Source organism: Nipponia nippon, unplaced genomic scaffold (genome assembly GCF_047370975.1).
Source record: "Nipponia nippon isolate SJK-2023a ecotype South Korea unplaced genomic scaffold, ASM4737097v1 scaffold_2, whole genome shotgun sequence".
In the NCBI taxonomy this organism is placed as follows: Eukaryota; Metazoa; Chordata; class Aves; order Pelecaniformes; family Threskiornithidae; genus Nipponia; species Nipponia nippon.
This window is the reverse complement of record NW_028262336.1, coordinates 17,455,351-17,471,181: the sequence shown is the minus strand read 5'-3', so window position 1 is coordinate 17,471,181 and position 15,831 is coordinate 17,455,351.

Genomic DNA, 15,831 nt, shown 5'->3' with positions numbered 1-15,831 from the left:
CCTGGATTCTGAGTTAGGGCAGCTGAGGGGAAATTAAGGAGGGCCAACTTAAAATACTTAAAATAAGCAATTGCTTACTTTATAAAGGAGGACTGGGTCTACTTTAAAGAAATGGTAACTCAGACTTTGAAAAAGTTATTAAATTGTTCCTTTGTGTTTTCATCAACCCTTGTATTTATTTTAATTCACTGCTTTAGAGGTGTCCTACAACTCTACCCTAGCTATGTTTATTTAATGTGTGATGGACAGACTGGTGCATGCATGATTTCAGAGTGATAGGAAGTAATAGTGACCGGTCCTAACCCTGACTGTTTGGAGATGCTTACTTAAATGACAGCTGTTGCTGTTATGGGAGGTATTTGTCTTCAAGCACTTACCTTCACAGCTTCACAATGACCTCCAGGTGAATCTGTCCCAAAAGATGAGGACCAGGTGTGCATCTGATGCTCTCCAGCTGCTAATGAGCTCTCTGCACACAGGCCCAGACTGGTGCTAGTCCAGAGGAAAACCCCTCAAACACCTGCTGTGTGACTGCTGGCTCCTCTGCACCAACTGTTTTGCTCTGCAAATCATCTCCTCTTGAGCTACAACTTGCTGAGAGTCCCTAAAACACAGCTACATGGCAGCTACAGGCATCTCCCTGTTAAAAAGAAATGTTCGGAAGTGCTAGAGGCCTCACCTCTTGCAATCCTGAGCTCTCTGTCATCTTCAGCCTGAGGTGCGTTCACAGTTGTGCCAGCTGCCTCCCTAGAGAAGAGCGTAGCCACAAGTCCTCCTGAAGTGCTGGCACTTTGAGGAGCTGAAACATTCACTGAGAGGATAGTCAGGAGTATTATGCAGGAGCCAGGCGGTAAAGGCACTTCCCTGAGGAGAGGCTCTGCTCTCTGCCGGGAGGTAACTTCATATGCATCACACAGCAGGAGGTATTAACCTCCTTGGCATTAGAAACCAAACCCCAGGATTCCCCACCTGCCTGAAATGCTGTTCAGGTCAATGCATCCTGGGACTAATGAAAATAAATCCATAAGCAGATACTGCACAAGGGCCATGGTTCCTGCAGTCACAAACCACACAGATGGACTCTCCTGCGTCTCCCATGGGCTGTCTGAAGTGTATCCCCCAGCTAGCTTTTGGGGCACGTACCTCCCCCCGTTCACTGCACAGACAGTTTCAGCACCCGGCTGGGGTTTGTGAACGCCCCTCCTGGAAGCAGCTGCCGAAAATTCAAGTGTAGCAGTGCTCAGCACGACTACTCTCACACTCACTGGTGAATCTGGGCCAATGTGACAGGTCTGGGGCCAGAGCCAAAACTAGGAGTGGAACTCAGGCATTTCTTTTGTGTATTTTGACTATCTAAATTACATTTTCAGAAACACAAGTCACAGACCAAGGTGAGTGCAATAGACACACACTACTGCCCTTTCATTGGCACCAACAAAAAAAAAAAGGTATTTTTAAGAAGTCAGACTATAATTTGGGTGTTCTTGTTGTTTATCACCACCACAATAACAGCCTTTAATTTTGTGCTAATTTGAGTCAATAAGAGATTGCTTATGCCAGCAAAGGAGTACAGATTGTGAGTTATTCTTGACACACTGCTTGCAATATATAGCCTCCAAGGACACTTCTATCCAATGTCTTTTAACCTTCTTCAGTTGTGAATTACAGTCTAGGAATTTCATTACATGTTCATCTGTAAAGTTGCATACAGCAGAGTGAATTACTCCACATGCCCCAGTAATGGGACTGAGAGAGTAATTAGGGTAATGTGTTAATGTATGGCCCTTGGAGGACTTACCTGACAAAAAAAAAAAAAAAGAGGGTCACAGAAAAAGGAGTAATTGACAACATATCTTCACACCCCTAGCCAGACAACATCTGTTCAAATTAGACTTTGTGAATTTGATAATATCTGAAGAGCAAGTCTGCTCCAAAAGCCACCAATAACTTTTTCCCGTCCTTCTCTCTTTTCTACAGAAATAATCAGCTCTAAAACAGATTCCTTGGAAAGGGATATGCGCAAATGCATTTTTTTATGCCAAACAGAGCTTTATTAACATCAGTAAAATCAACATGGGTATAAGGGATTGCTCATTAAAAGGTGGAATCTTCATATTCTGCTCTTCCAAGAACTAAGATATTTTAAAAACAAACATACTTCTTATTCACCTTTTCTTCCTGGTGACAAGTTGCTGTTGGACACCTTATTTAATAGTTTCGCAGACACTCCCTGCAAAGAAGAGTGAGAAATTTTATTTCATCTGCAAATGGATTTTCTTTGAGTGGGAAAATCCACAGATCTAGCTCACTTGGCATGAGGATTACCATTCTGAGACAAGCTTAAACTGTCATATCCATACAAACAGTTCTTTTTTATTGGCCAGAATGTTTAGGAATAGAAGAAGGGGAAGGGGTACCTTGTGGTTAAAGCTTCTTAAGAACTGTAATTCTTCTGCTGAGTATATTGGATCTATGGAGCTGGCTACTGAAAGAAAGGAAACTTAAAGCAAGAAAAATCTCTATATTTATTTTTTCTACTAGAATTCACAAAACGCAACTTTCAATGTCCTATGCAGAGAATTCCTGCAGATAAAACTGTAAAATCTTGTGCATGAGTATTTGAATCAGAAATGCTGGCACATTTATCTAACCACTGTACAATGCCCAGTGTTCACAGCCATACAAGAAGAGAAGAACAGTCATAGCAGGCCAGATCAAAGATCCATCCACTCAGCATGCAGTTTCTGATAGCAACACACAGGGGATATCTACAGGTAACACACAGAGTAACCCTTCCTGAATTGTCTTTAGAAAATCAGCAAACTGAGAGCAGTTAAAGTAATTCATGAACTTCATCAGATGCTGCTAATAATAAAATTAAATTAAGCTGTGATCTGGCCACTTGCATTCCACAAGCAGAAAAATAAGAGGCAAAATTAGTCATTACTCATCCTAAATTATTTGGTCACATCTAAAACTATTTCAACAGATGAAATTATTTACAGATGTTTTTCTTTAGCTAATAATTGCACTTCACACAAAGTAAATTATTTGCTTAATGTTTAGTTACAAGTTAGAAAACTTCTGGGACATCTGTAATTTTAGACTAACTTTTAAAGACAGGGACAGATACTTTTAACAGCTTTAACAGGAGTTATTTCCCCTTCTAGGCTGATCCAGAACAGAAAATCAATACCACAAAGGTTATGTTATGCCTCCTTTTGCTGCAGAACAGCAAGCTGTTGATGATTTGTTTTTTGTAAATGGCTCATTATATCAGTAGAGAAGTTGTGCATTGTCTATTTCTGAAATCACTATGCCTTTAGGATTTTTCTCCCTTAATGAAGTATAGTGGCTCTTGAAGCTAGTGTTTAGAAGAAAGTTTGCTTTATGGAAAAAAATCTGAAAATTTACACATGATTTCATATGCATGGCATCTTTGTCATGTTAGGATTGAAAATACTCCCCCACAGCTACCAATGAGAGTTCTTAGCTTTTTTTAATGCCGTTCAGTTATTCACTTTTTATGCTAAGTAAGGAATGTCATATAACAATAAAATTAAGCTGCTCACAGGAAATGTGCAATAATCCATCCTCACTCAAGATAGCTAATGAAAACTGGGATTCATCAAATTCTGCTGATATAAGAGACTAAGTGCATCCAGAACACATTTATCTAACATTCTGGCAACAGATAAATATACAGTCTCTCTTTTAATTAGAAAATCTGTCTCTCTTCATTTGATTCTACAAGGCATAAGCATGAATAAAATGAAGCTGAACGCTGCATGTACTGACTTACAAGTTCGCTAAACAGAAAGGATGCTTCCAAGATCATTTTAGTTGGCAATCAAGGCCCCTGTGCTACAGCCCATCCAAATGGGGGATCCCTAACCAAGCGCACAGTTAAAAGGACAAAGCAATCTGACCTCTCGCTCTGCTGGTCACTGTACAATGTCCCCAGTGCCCCAGAAAGAGAGGCGTGTACTTTAATGGGACTTCAGAAACGTAGGCATAAAGTCAACCTGCTGCAGGTGGCAACAGCAAGGATAACAAGTGCACTGCAGGCGAAAGGCTTGGAAGGGAGCAGCAGAGCAATCATTTGGGAATGCACAGAGGAGGGGAAGGCTTCCCTGCTACTGCGGCCTGCGGTGGAGTCAGCGATGGAAGAGACATGAGCACTTGGATCACCCCACAGCCAAAAAATGAAGCACAGGATCTGTGCAGAGGCACTTGGCTATTTAAGCTGCGGCTGCTAAGGGAGCACAGTGTTGCTGCCCCTCTGCTTCTGCCCGCTGCATTGCTTTCTCTGGCAATCAAGGAGAAACAGGGCAGTCAGATGTAGGTGGCTCTTATCCTCTGGCTCTTCTCTCCCTTTTCCTGCTTCTCTGCATGTATTTATCCTTCCCTCCCTCTTCTGCTCCTGTAAGCTGTTCTTGTCTCTATCCATAATACAATATTTTTCATTAAACTGTACTGAAAGGCAGGATATTTGTACTGCTCAGGCTCAGGTGGGGATGAAAGAATAAATGAAGCTGGAGGCCATGTGCTCAACAACTTGACAATTTCTATTATAGATCTTATTGTTAGGAACAATAAAGAGAAACTCTTTTTGTCCTTAATGAAAAAAATAAATAAAAATAAAGGAAAGTCAGAGGCATATTACACTTTAAATTTGCAGCAAGTAGACTAGGGAAAAAAAATAAGCAAATGATGAAAAACAAACAAAAATGGGTTTTGCTTTTCTGTCATCCATGGCAAATCAAGCCCTACTCTTTTTTATGCTTACAGACCCTAGAAAAAACACACTTTTATTAAAAGATAACTTATTGTACAGAAAGAATTGACCATCATGACCATCAGAGCACAAACAGAGGCCGCAGTGATGAGCCAGGCTGGGCCAGGGATGGCCACCAGGGTCAGCCACAGTCCAGCCATTCCCTGGCACTACCGCAGGCCCCAGGCACAGCCAGGAAGGCAGCCCCTGGGCCGGGGCAGGACTTCCCAGGGGTCCATCTTAAAAGCTGTTAACCTCTTCTTGCAATCTCCTGCCACCCCTGTGAACATGCTTTGGTTTTCATGGTGCTGACTGGAAGACCCACAGCCCAGGTCTTTCCTTCTCTACCTGCGCTGCTACATCTACAGACACAACGAGTGTGGCAGCCCTCTCAGCTGCAGCTCCTAGGGGGAGTGTGCCCTGGGGAGAGCAGCCATGGGCCCGATGGCTGAAGAGCACCATCTGGATTATAGCATTCCAGCACACACAATGCTAGACCAGCATTTCAAAGTCAAATCTAACTCTTTTTACGCCCTCTCATTCAACACTTCTTATTTCCCTCAGAAACATCTGCTGGAGGCATGTGTTTATAGCTACATTTTGAAGCCACCTTTGCCAGTCTTCTGCCAGGATGAAGGCTGTTGCTTTGGCACGGCTGGCGAGGGCAGGGAGATGAACCGGACGGCAGGGGAGGGAAAAATGGAAAAAGTCTTGTCTCACACCCCTGGGTGCAGGCTGAGACTAAGCCGATCCCAGGGCTGCGGCAGGTACCTGACAGCTTTGGTGGTGCTCAGATAAATTATTTTTGTCAACACCTGCTCCAGATGGCTTCCAGCAAAGAAGCAGTAAAATATAGCCAGTATGTTAAGAATATTAGAAATTAACTTACTATTTCTGGCTTTCATGAGCCTTTTCCTTCTATATGTATCAGAGGAGTCTTTTGAACAGGAAGTTTTTGTGTACCCATATGCGCACCCCTTAAAAGCTTCCTAAAGCAATAGGGCCTCTTTTCAAGCTGTCTCCTCAACAGCAGCTTGTACGCTTACTGATACAGAGGGAGGAAAGTTGTAGCGTGGTTTGAGCTTGTACTCTTTCAGCTGAGATGCTTTTTCTCTTTCCTGTCCATTGATCCTCTTCATGAAAAAAATGTTCAGCTTCATTGTAGCTACTCTTCTAATGATCTTTAGGCAAAGGTATACTAAGGAATGTAAGAGATTTGAGTATTTTACCTGCATGCAGTGGGGTTTGAGAGCCAAGATATCTTAAAGCTTATTCTTACATAAAATTTATATAATTTTAACTACACTAAAGCAATACAGACCCTATAATGTTGTTATCCTTGTATGAACGTATCTCTCTATCAGTACACCTTTGTCCCCCACAGGAAAGCAGTAACAACAATGATATAAGGCATTTCTAGACTGGTATAATTAAATATCCCTTTGACATTGCACTGGTTTAGCTGTATTAGCAAAACAACCCTGTAACTGACTGACAGCACTAATACATACACAAACTCCTTTGAAAGTCTTCTGAACAAGGCTATACATTTTGGCAACCAATACAACATATCATATTAGCACAGGAAATGTGCAAATATACTGTTTGCTGAGCTATGGAAAGATTTCCATATATTTTCTTCCCCGTGACACACACAGAAGATTACAAATATATTTGCAAAACACAAGAAGGAAGCAGATGTAGACAATACTAGTCACATATTTAAATGGAAATCTGCAGTATTTTTTTTTTTTTTATTTCTTTAAGCAACTGTGGATTGCAACCTAGTACTCACAAGGTCAGCCCTAATCTGGAATGCTGTCTCATTTGAACATTAAGTGTTTTTTTCAATTCACATATCAGAGTGTTTTTAAAGAAATAAATCTTGGTTTCTATGCTTTCGATATCAATGAAAAGCTGCAAATCTCACTTCTCCTAATGTTAATTTCAAGTGGCTCTTGCTAGGAGACAAGGCTTATAAACCTGTCCAATAAAGTATTTGAAATACTCAACTACACATAACATTTTCCCTATCTCCCTCTTTACTGACTAACACAAATTTTATGTAGTGACAGAATAATGCCACAAACACTATGGCATTATGCCACATGCTACAAGAGTGCACGTGCTCTCTCACAACTCTCGAGCACTGCACCTGTAGGTTTTTGGGATGTAAACCACCAAAGCAATACTTTTCATCTGAGGTGAGAAAACTTAAATTCTGGAAGATGGAAGTGAGTAAGGATGCCAGCCTTAGCGGAAACTGGAATCAGTTTTCAAATCCAGATTCTTTAAATGCAGCTCAATAACTTAAGTTTTAAGCATATGAGTTTGCAGATATTCAGAACACAAACTCAAAGGGAGAGCCAGGCACAGCAGCGGTGTGTACCATTTTCACATCACGTCTCTGCAGATTGACAGGGAGCCAGCAAAAAATTATTTTTAACAAAGAGAAAAGCATCTTTCACTTGATAAAAATTTTAATGACCCTCAAACTGAGAACTCTTTAGTTTATTTCCTTCTTGCCCCAAGTTTTTCTCACCCAAAAATGTCCATAACCTTGGATGTTTCAAATATCTGGTCTGTTTATTTCTGTATTACTACTACAAAAAGCATAACATAAACAGAACATAAAACAAAAAGAACTCTTCTGCACAAGGCAATACCAATTTCTTATAGAAATATAATTATTATATCTTACAGATTAAAAACAAAAGCATCTTTACAAAGAACTGCAAAGAATTCAAGGTAACTCAGCTCCTCAGGTGCAGTTCTGGCCCTGTAACTCCACAGTCTGACAAGGGCTCCTAAGAACATGTTCGATTGCAACGTATTATTAAGTCCTCAGGTTCATTTGGTATTAATCCCTTACAATGATATTACAACTTTTAACCTCAGTGTATTCATGTAGAGAGAATTATAGATTTTGAATCTACAATTCAAATTTTGAATTACAGAATTGAAGACTTCTCAGCAGTGTACTTGCAAGCTAAAAGCCCTATCAAAGCCAGAAAAGGAGCTTTTCTCTTCTCTATGTCAAGGCTTGGTTCACACAAGTGCTAACCTTAGGAAGAAGAAAAGCTCATTAAAGAACGTTGTGGCAAGGTACATGCTATAATACTGTGAGCTTTCTCATGACAGATAGGAAGGTTCTGATGCTGAAGCATCAGGCCAGAAATCAAGATCTGAGGTTGGTTTTCAGCTCAGTCAGACTCCTTTCTGATTTTGTGACAGCTAGTCATTTTTCTATGCCTTTTTTCTGCCACACTATCCATCTCTATCTCCTTATGAGAAAAACAGACTCAATACTCCTGTTCAGTGCTTCCAAATTGTTTTTCTTTTAGAAGTGCTTTATAAAGAGAGTAGATTCTGTTTAGCACATCTCCTCACATGTGTTTCACCAAAGGTTTTTTCATTAGGTGATGGTTAAAACTATGGGCCAAACTCTCTCTTTTGAGAGAGTCCCTGACACCAAAGCATGTTAACCAACCCATTGAGGCATGGGAAGTTACCTAAAGTAGTATTTCTAAAACTGCAAAATACCTCCCAGTTGGCTGATCATACAGGTGACTGTTGCTCCACATGTACAACAGTTACATGCTACAGAAACTGGAAAAATTTGAAGTTGCATCCCTAAAGAGGAACAGATGAAAACCAGGTTATTTCCCTCTTTCCTTACTGAAAGAGAAATTAAAATTTTAGGTCAACTCAAAACCAGACATGGTTTTGTTCTAGCTCATTAAAAATCTTTGAGAAGATTTGTAAAATTTCACTTTGGCAATATCACATAAAGATAATTTCTACCTTTTCTTTAGCATTGAACTGTTTACCAAGTTTACTCTGAGTTGACGTAGTACTTAATTCCTCCAAGAGAAGCAATTTTAGGAGGTAAATCTACCATTTCTATGTACCTCAGTTTCTACCATTCCATTTCCACGTCAGCAGTAGATACATTGGCCTAAAAGCGTGTTAAGTGCTCTATCAGTAACTCTGAAGCAAAGCTAATCAATCACTGGGACACAGGACCAAGGAAAGCTACACACTCATGTTTGGCTATTTTTCTCTGAGATAGAGTATGGTTCAAATATAAATTACAAGCTTGATGAACGAATTACAAGACAAGACGCTATGGCCTGAGTGATACAGGAGGGAAGACACAATTATGTTGGTTCCTTTGAGTGCTTCCATCTCAAAGTTTCTGTTAATTGAGTCTTTCACAAAATGCAATGTCATAACCGGTAAAAATGAAGAATATCCATGCCAGGGAAACATTCTAGAAGATGATATAAAAGCCACTGTTACCATTTCACTAGCTAGTGGAAGGCAAGTACTAGAAAGTATGACTTTTAAACTACATGGCAACATACTGGTGAATATGAAAACCCTTTGGAAGGTATGAACCAATACATTGTCTTTCTGGAATATAATAGCACTAAAGACACACAAGAGAATTCAACCAAACTAAATGGTCATGCTAAGGAATTTTAAATTTTAAAATAAAATCTATATGGTAATCCAGGGAGATAAATTCATTAGAGCAGATTCAAAACAACAATAGGATCAATACATTCAGAAGGCATGTGGTACAGTGCTTATTTATGTACTGTTGTGACTTCAGAACATAGAGCATCTCTGATGATGTCAGTTGCAAATAATGTCAGCAGAAGTGTTTACAGCCACTCAGGATGCTTAGGAGGGAAATTAACTTGCTTTTTACCACTGGCAGAGTACTACAAACATTCTTCTTGACTGTCGCTTCAGCAACTAGCATTCAAACATGGTGGTCAGATTTAGAATAGAAAGCATCTCTGCATCTAAGTGCATGTGAGTGCCACAAACTGCAAGGCCAGGTCTGTAATGACTGCCATTAAATCCACACTGTTGTTTACCCCTCCGCAGAATTTTCTGTTTACTTTAGGGCAATTTACAATAAAACTTAGCCATTAAAAACAGCTATGCCTAATGTTAGGACAAGGATGTCCCGTGATGTGTTTCAAAAGCTAAGCATCTACACATTTAAGATTTTTATTAAAAAGGCTGTTCAGGCTCTACGTTGCTGTTCTCTTATTCCAGTATCAGTGAAAGGCAGCACTATCTCAGGTAGGTAATTCGCTATTTAGGACTTGAAAATTTTGTGCTGAGGGATTTTACTTTCACTTGAATTAAAACATTTCATTTTAGTTTTCGGTGTTTAACTCTGGCGTTTGAGAGAAGCTTCCTGGGGCAGAAAATTAACTTATGGCATCCTACTTATTAGTGTATGTTGAAAAGTTGCTATCAGGGAGGCGAAGAAAATTTCACAAGTCAAAGTCGTGTCAGCGCTGTACTTCCTCAGGTTTTAGGACTAGAGTGGGAAAAGCTATTTATAATGATGTCCACGAGGTGGCAGGAAAAGTTAACGAAAGCTTCATCGGTCCCTTCGTGTAAAGTTGTAATGCAGGGGCAGGAACCTCTTCCACTGATTAATAGACCCATTATGAGCTGGGGAGCAAAAGAGTTACCATAAGTAAAGGTGACAAAGTCTGGATCACGCATGGGTTACTGAAAAATAGAAAAGCCTCTCGCTGAATACTTGTTTTTTGGATCTAATATCTATGCGTGCGTAATACGTGCACTTATAAACACATTCCATTTTTAAGGAATTCTGATCGGCAACAGCATTCCAGCACTGTAATTAATATCTAGAGTCCAATTTAATTCTTATTCCAACTTAGTTTCAGCTACATTTTATAGAAGACAGTTTTGCAATACTCAATTTATCTGAAAGACAACAATTTAGAGGAATCCAGTGGCAAAAAAAAAGAAAAAAAAGAAAAAAAAAGAAAAATCAGTGACTCAACCAAAAACCACCCATCACTGATGTTCACACTTTGTAACTGGAACATTGGAATACCAAGTATTTTTACTGAGAAATCTCCTAAGTACTTTCATATCTATCCATAGTGCAACAACAAGAGAGCCCCGGCCACAATATGAGATTTTGTACTGAAAAAGCCGGTCCCTAATTTGGAACTAAAAATAAAAAGAATGAGTAATGAAAAAATCAGCCTCTGCCCATATTTCCTAGAATTGGTGCTTTGTTCATCCTCTTTTAATTATTTCAAACTCTATTTGTCAGTCAGTTCATTTTCCTTTTCTTTCACAACCACTGTGCATAGGAAAAAGGATCAGTCTCTCAGGAATTACATACTGGTTAAGTAACAGCCATTAATTAAAATGAAACAAAGTTTTCTGGCTTTGTAGTGATTATTAAATGGTATTCACTTAATTTTGCTTCGGTAGAACACAAAATAACATTAGAGAAATTATTCAAATTTGGCCAAAATACCAGCCTTAAGAAAAAACATCCAGAAAAATGTTTTTCTAAGTTGGTAATTCATGTAAATGGACAGCCTGGGGCAAGAATGCCTAATACTATTACTTATTCTGGTGTTTAAGTGCTAATTTTTTGTTTCTAGAAGCACAACTACCACACTATGCAAGTTACATGTGGAGAAGAGGCATGAAGTAAACAAGTTCTCTTTTGTTACATGCAGCACAGAAAATAGCTACCCCAACACACAGCGAGCAGTTTAGGAAGCCAAAACACTTAGCAAGTATCAAGCTTCTACCATAGCAGATCAAACCATGCCATAGGCAGCCTGTGACAGAGCTCTGCTGCAGATTCCTGTGTGCTCTGTTAATAGAAAACTTCTTAGGTGGTGGTGTCTTAGTAATTAGGAACTTTCACCCAAGTTAAATGGCAGTGCTAAGTGCAATGGAGAATTAGTCTGCACTACATTTTCACAAACTTTCCCCTCGCTTTTTCACCTTCAGCAGGGGGGAGCATTTTCTGCAGAAACATAAGGAAGTCCTGGGCAAGACCTCAGGACTTTTCTGGCTGATCTGGGTTCTCTCTAGTGTCATTTCCCAAACTTGCTGAATCCTCCACTAGCCTGTTAAATGAACAGTCATATCTGTCATTGCAGAACAGCTGTAAGATGGCATGCAACGTTACAGACCATATGAATTAAGTGACTGCAGAAAGTCAGTATTCTCCATAAAACAACAGAAAGTCAGTAGGCAAAATGCAACTTTAACAACAGCAAGCCCGCACTGGGCACAACAGCCCTAGATTTTATCTCATTCAGTATTTACACCTCATACTGGGATCAGGAGAAAAGACCTGCTGGGTCAAAGTCATCATACATGCACACATGGGCAGAGGCACTGGCTGTGACGACGTCGTGAAGGCAGCAGGCACAACTCTAACCAAAGCAGAGTACCCAGACATCTTCCCCATGCCTCAACTCTGTGAGTGTTTCACAGCCAGAGAGAAAGCTCAGTGCTGAGCATGTGTGAGAGCAAAAAAAGCAGAGGTAGAGAAGCCAGAGATGGTGGCAAGTCTCACGTCTAGAGCACAAGATGTGACTATTTTCTTCCCTAGCCCACCCCCATCTTCAGATCTTCAGATGCTCACCAGCATTTTATTACATCAGTCGTACTTTGCTTCTAATCACATGGATTTAATTCTCTCATTAGCACTATTTCGATGAGTGCTGTTATGAAGCATTGAAGTGCCAGATTCGCAGTTATGGAACAATGCACAAAGATGTGTTTGCCATTTACTGATTGCTTACAGTGTGGGCCTTTGATCCTAACTAAAGACAAATCCATCACTTCTGTAAATGTAAGGATCTTGATTTTTTTCCTTTCATGGATTTGCTGAGGATACTTAGAAAGGCAAGAGCTCAGCCTCATACTATACTGCTTTGGTCTCCTAAGGACACCGACAGGCTAAATTCAGTTCCAAAGAGAAGGAAGGTCATGAAATATTAATTTATTCTTCAAAAACAGAATGAAAATGTTGGCTTTTTGAGATTTTCTTCACTTGCATCAGAATTGAGTACTAAAGGGCAAACTGTTTTGCTTTGCCATTCATTTTAAAAATTTTAGTACTCCACCACAGCAGAGAGGCTATAAATCAGCCTGTGTTCAGCAGGGGAGTGATGGCCTCATCTGAATTTCTCCTGGCTCCCGCATTCATTAGTGACCTCTCTGCAGGTGCTCCTTGGATCAGTACAGAACAAACCGTATCAACCCCATCTAATTTCCCCCTCAAAATGGGTAACAAGCCTTGGGACTAAGAGAGAAGTAAACTTTGTATCTATCTTGATGTTAGTAAGACATGATGGTGTCCTGAGTCACATTCTTATTAAGGAGGAGGGCTATGTGGCAGGTTCAAAATTGTGTATGTGTGTGTGTATATATATATATATAAAGGAGTTATCAGTGATTTGTTTTCAAGTGGAAGGGAAAGGGGGAGGGTTATGCAGGGAACTGTTTTGGATTTGGTACTGTTACAAGTTTTCTATACAGACCTGAACGAGAAGGGACAATGTCCTTAGTTTGGAAATGGGACCATGCTAGCAAGGACTTCAAATGTAAAAAAGATACAAGTAACATTAAGAAGGATTATGCAAACTGTGGAAAGAAGTCTGAAGAAAAACAAAACCAAAACCAAAAAACCCAAAACCTTCAAGATACAGTGCAAAAATTCCTTCTAGTGACAAGCACAGGGTTTTGTGTTTGGACAAGGATAAGCTAGTGCACAAGACAGGATGGGGAAACTGGTCAGGAAGCAACTTTGCTGAAGATGCCATGGGATTAGAGCGGATTACCTGATTAAAAAAAAAAAAAAACAAACCACACCAAAACCATACAAAAGCACAAAAAAACCAAACCTGGGATGTATAAACAGGAAGCCTATTAGCCTTGTACAGTAATTCTTCCATTTTATTCTGAAATGGTAAAGCCTGTGTTGGAATATGTAGTTTTCAGCATCACACTAGAAGAAATAATGGAGGTATGATAAAAAAAGAGATCTGTCAATTATTACAGGTACAGAATACATGACTTATGAAGAAAGATTACCACTTTTCCTTACCTCTCCCCTTATGAGCAGCTAATTAAGTCTTCAGATACAGAATGGTTTTAGCAATGTTATTTTGCCACACTAAGGCATTCTGGGAACAAGGAATCACAAAAGTATAGATCCCTTATGCGAGGTCAGAAATGCATTAGACAGTATAGGTAAGGGTCTGTTACAAACTTCCCCCAAAATTAGATATGGGTATGAATAAAGAACTTCAGACACAATCACTAAAATTCTGTTATTAAAAGACATTAACTTCCTCTATGTAGAATGGAGAGTGTAAGTAATAAAATGCTTAGAAGCACTTGAGCATAATAGAAAGTTATCTTTGGACATTCAGTAAAGCAACAGTGATTTACGTTAAGACAATGCTGTTTTAGACACAGTTTTGAAAGGTAGCATGGACCTTAGAGAAAAACTGATCATAAAAATGGTCCTGAACAGAGCTACCACAACTTTATAACATAAGAGATCTGCAAATCAAGCTTATGATTTCAAAAAGGCAAATCTAGAAAGTCAGGGAATTCATCTGGACTGAAAACTCAAACATCTAAATTGGAATTTAACCAAGTATGTCCTGATGTAGGAGACCAGTGATGTTGCCACATCCTTGTATGAATATAATACAGGACCAAACATACTTACCTCCAAAAAGAGAAAAGAACTAAGATAGAAGAAATAAGGATATAGTTACAAGATTGGCTAAGGGACTAATCACTAGGGAGAGCTTCATGTTATTGGTCATCAAGCGTGGGAACAACACAAGCATTGCTAGAAGCGGAGTCAGAACTTATGAAGCAAATGAATAGAAATAACAAATGGTTCAGTAGGCATATACTGGGGAAAAAATTGTAAAAGACCAGAAGTTAGTTTATCATGTAGTAGGCAGGGTGAATTTAAGAAAAAAATGAATCCACTCAAATTCTAAGGCTTGATTAATATTCTGCCTCCATTTTCAATAAAGTAATTTTGAATGCAGAATGGAGGATAAGTAGCTAACAAGACGAGGAGTCATTACATGTAATATAGAAGCACATTGCCAAAACTTTACACACAATACATTCAAATCAGAAGAGCTGGGTCTTTTCTTTCCTAACATGCTGACAGATTTTATACTTGAAATCACAGGTCCTGTAAGAAGGGTTTGAGAGGGGTTTTTTTGCTTTAAAACATGTCAAGCCAAGGTAGCTGAAGAATAGTATGAACCTGTAATACTTGTACACACAACGGAGAGAAGAGATACCCATTAATCTGCATTCAGTAATATCCAAGAGCTATAAATAAGTTTTGGAGGAGGTAATTAGAAATAGACATAAAGAGGAAAAAGGGAGAAAATGCAGCATGCATTCACTGAAGATATCTTACATAAGCAACTTCTTTTCTATTAAGATAGCAGTTTTACCAGCAAAGGAGTTGCTTTAATCCAGAACATGCTTAGTCTATTTTATCTGGTCTAACATGCACAAAATGTATTTATTATCCCTACTATTTATTAAAAGAAGAAATTTGTAAAGCAGGTTAAGAACTGGCTAATGGAAAAAACAAGAATAGCATTCACTGACAGGAAAACTATTGACATGGAGGAAAGTTAGGAGTGAAACTCCACAAACATGTGTGCTAAATATTTATTTAAAGGTGGTGGCACAAAAATGCAACAATATAGTGAATAAGTGGTATGGATGAAACAGTTATTCACCAGCAAATTGAAGGTCATGCAAAAAGGTCTGGAGAAACTTGAGGACTGAAATAAATGCAATGGAATAGAATATTAAATCAAAGATCATACACTTAGCATTTGATAAGAATATTTTCTACATATCCATGCTTATGGATCAAAATAGACCGAGAAGAAGGAAGATACAGTTTCCCTACAGAATGGTGAATCAACCAGTGATGTATCGCTGTGAAAGAACAAATGTGACATATCAGGCTACATTTTCCACAGAAACAGGAAAGTACAAAACACTGGTAAGGTCTTCCCTGGAGATACAAGACACATGAACCATAAGTAAATTCATCCAAAACAAAACACGGCTGTAAACCACTCAGACCACTAGCATTATAAACAGAAAAATCTGTAGAAGAGAGTAATTCACTAGGCCTATTAGGATGAAATGGTTGCTATCTATCCTGACGAAGT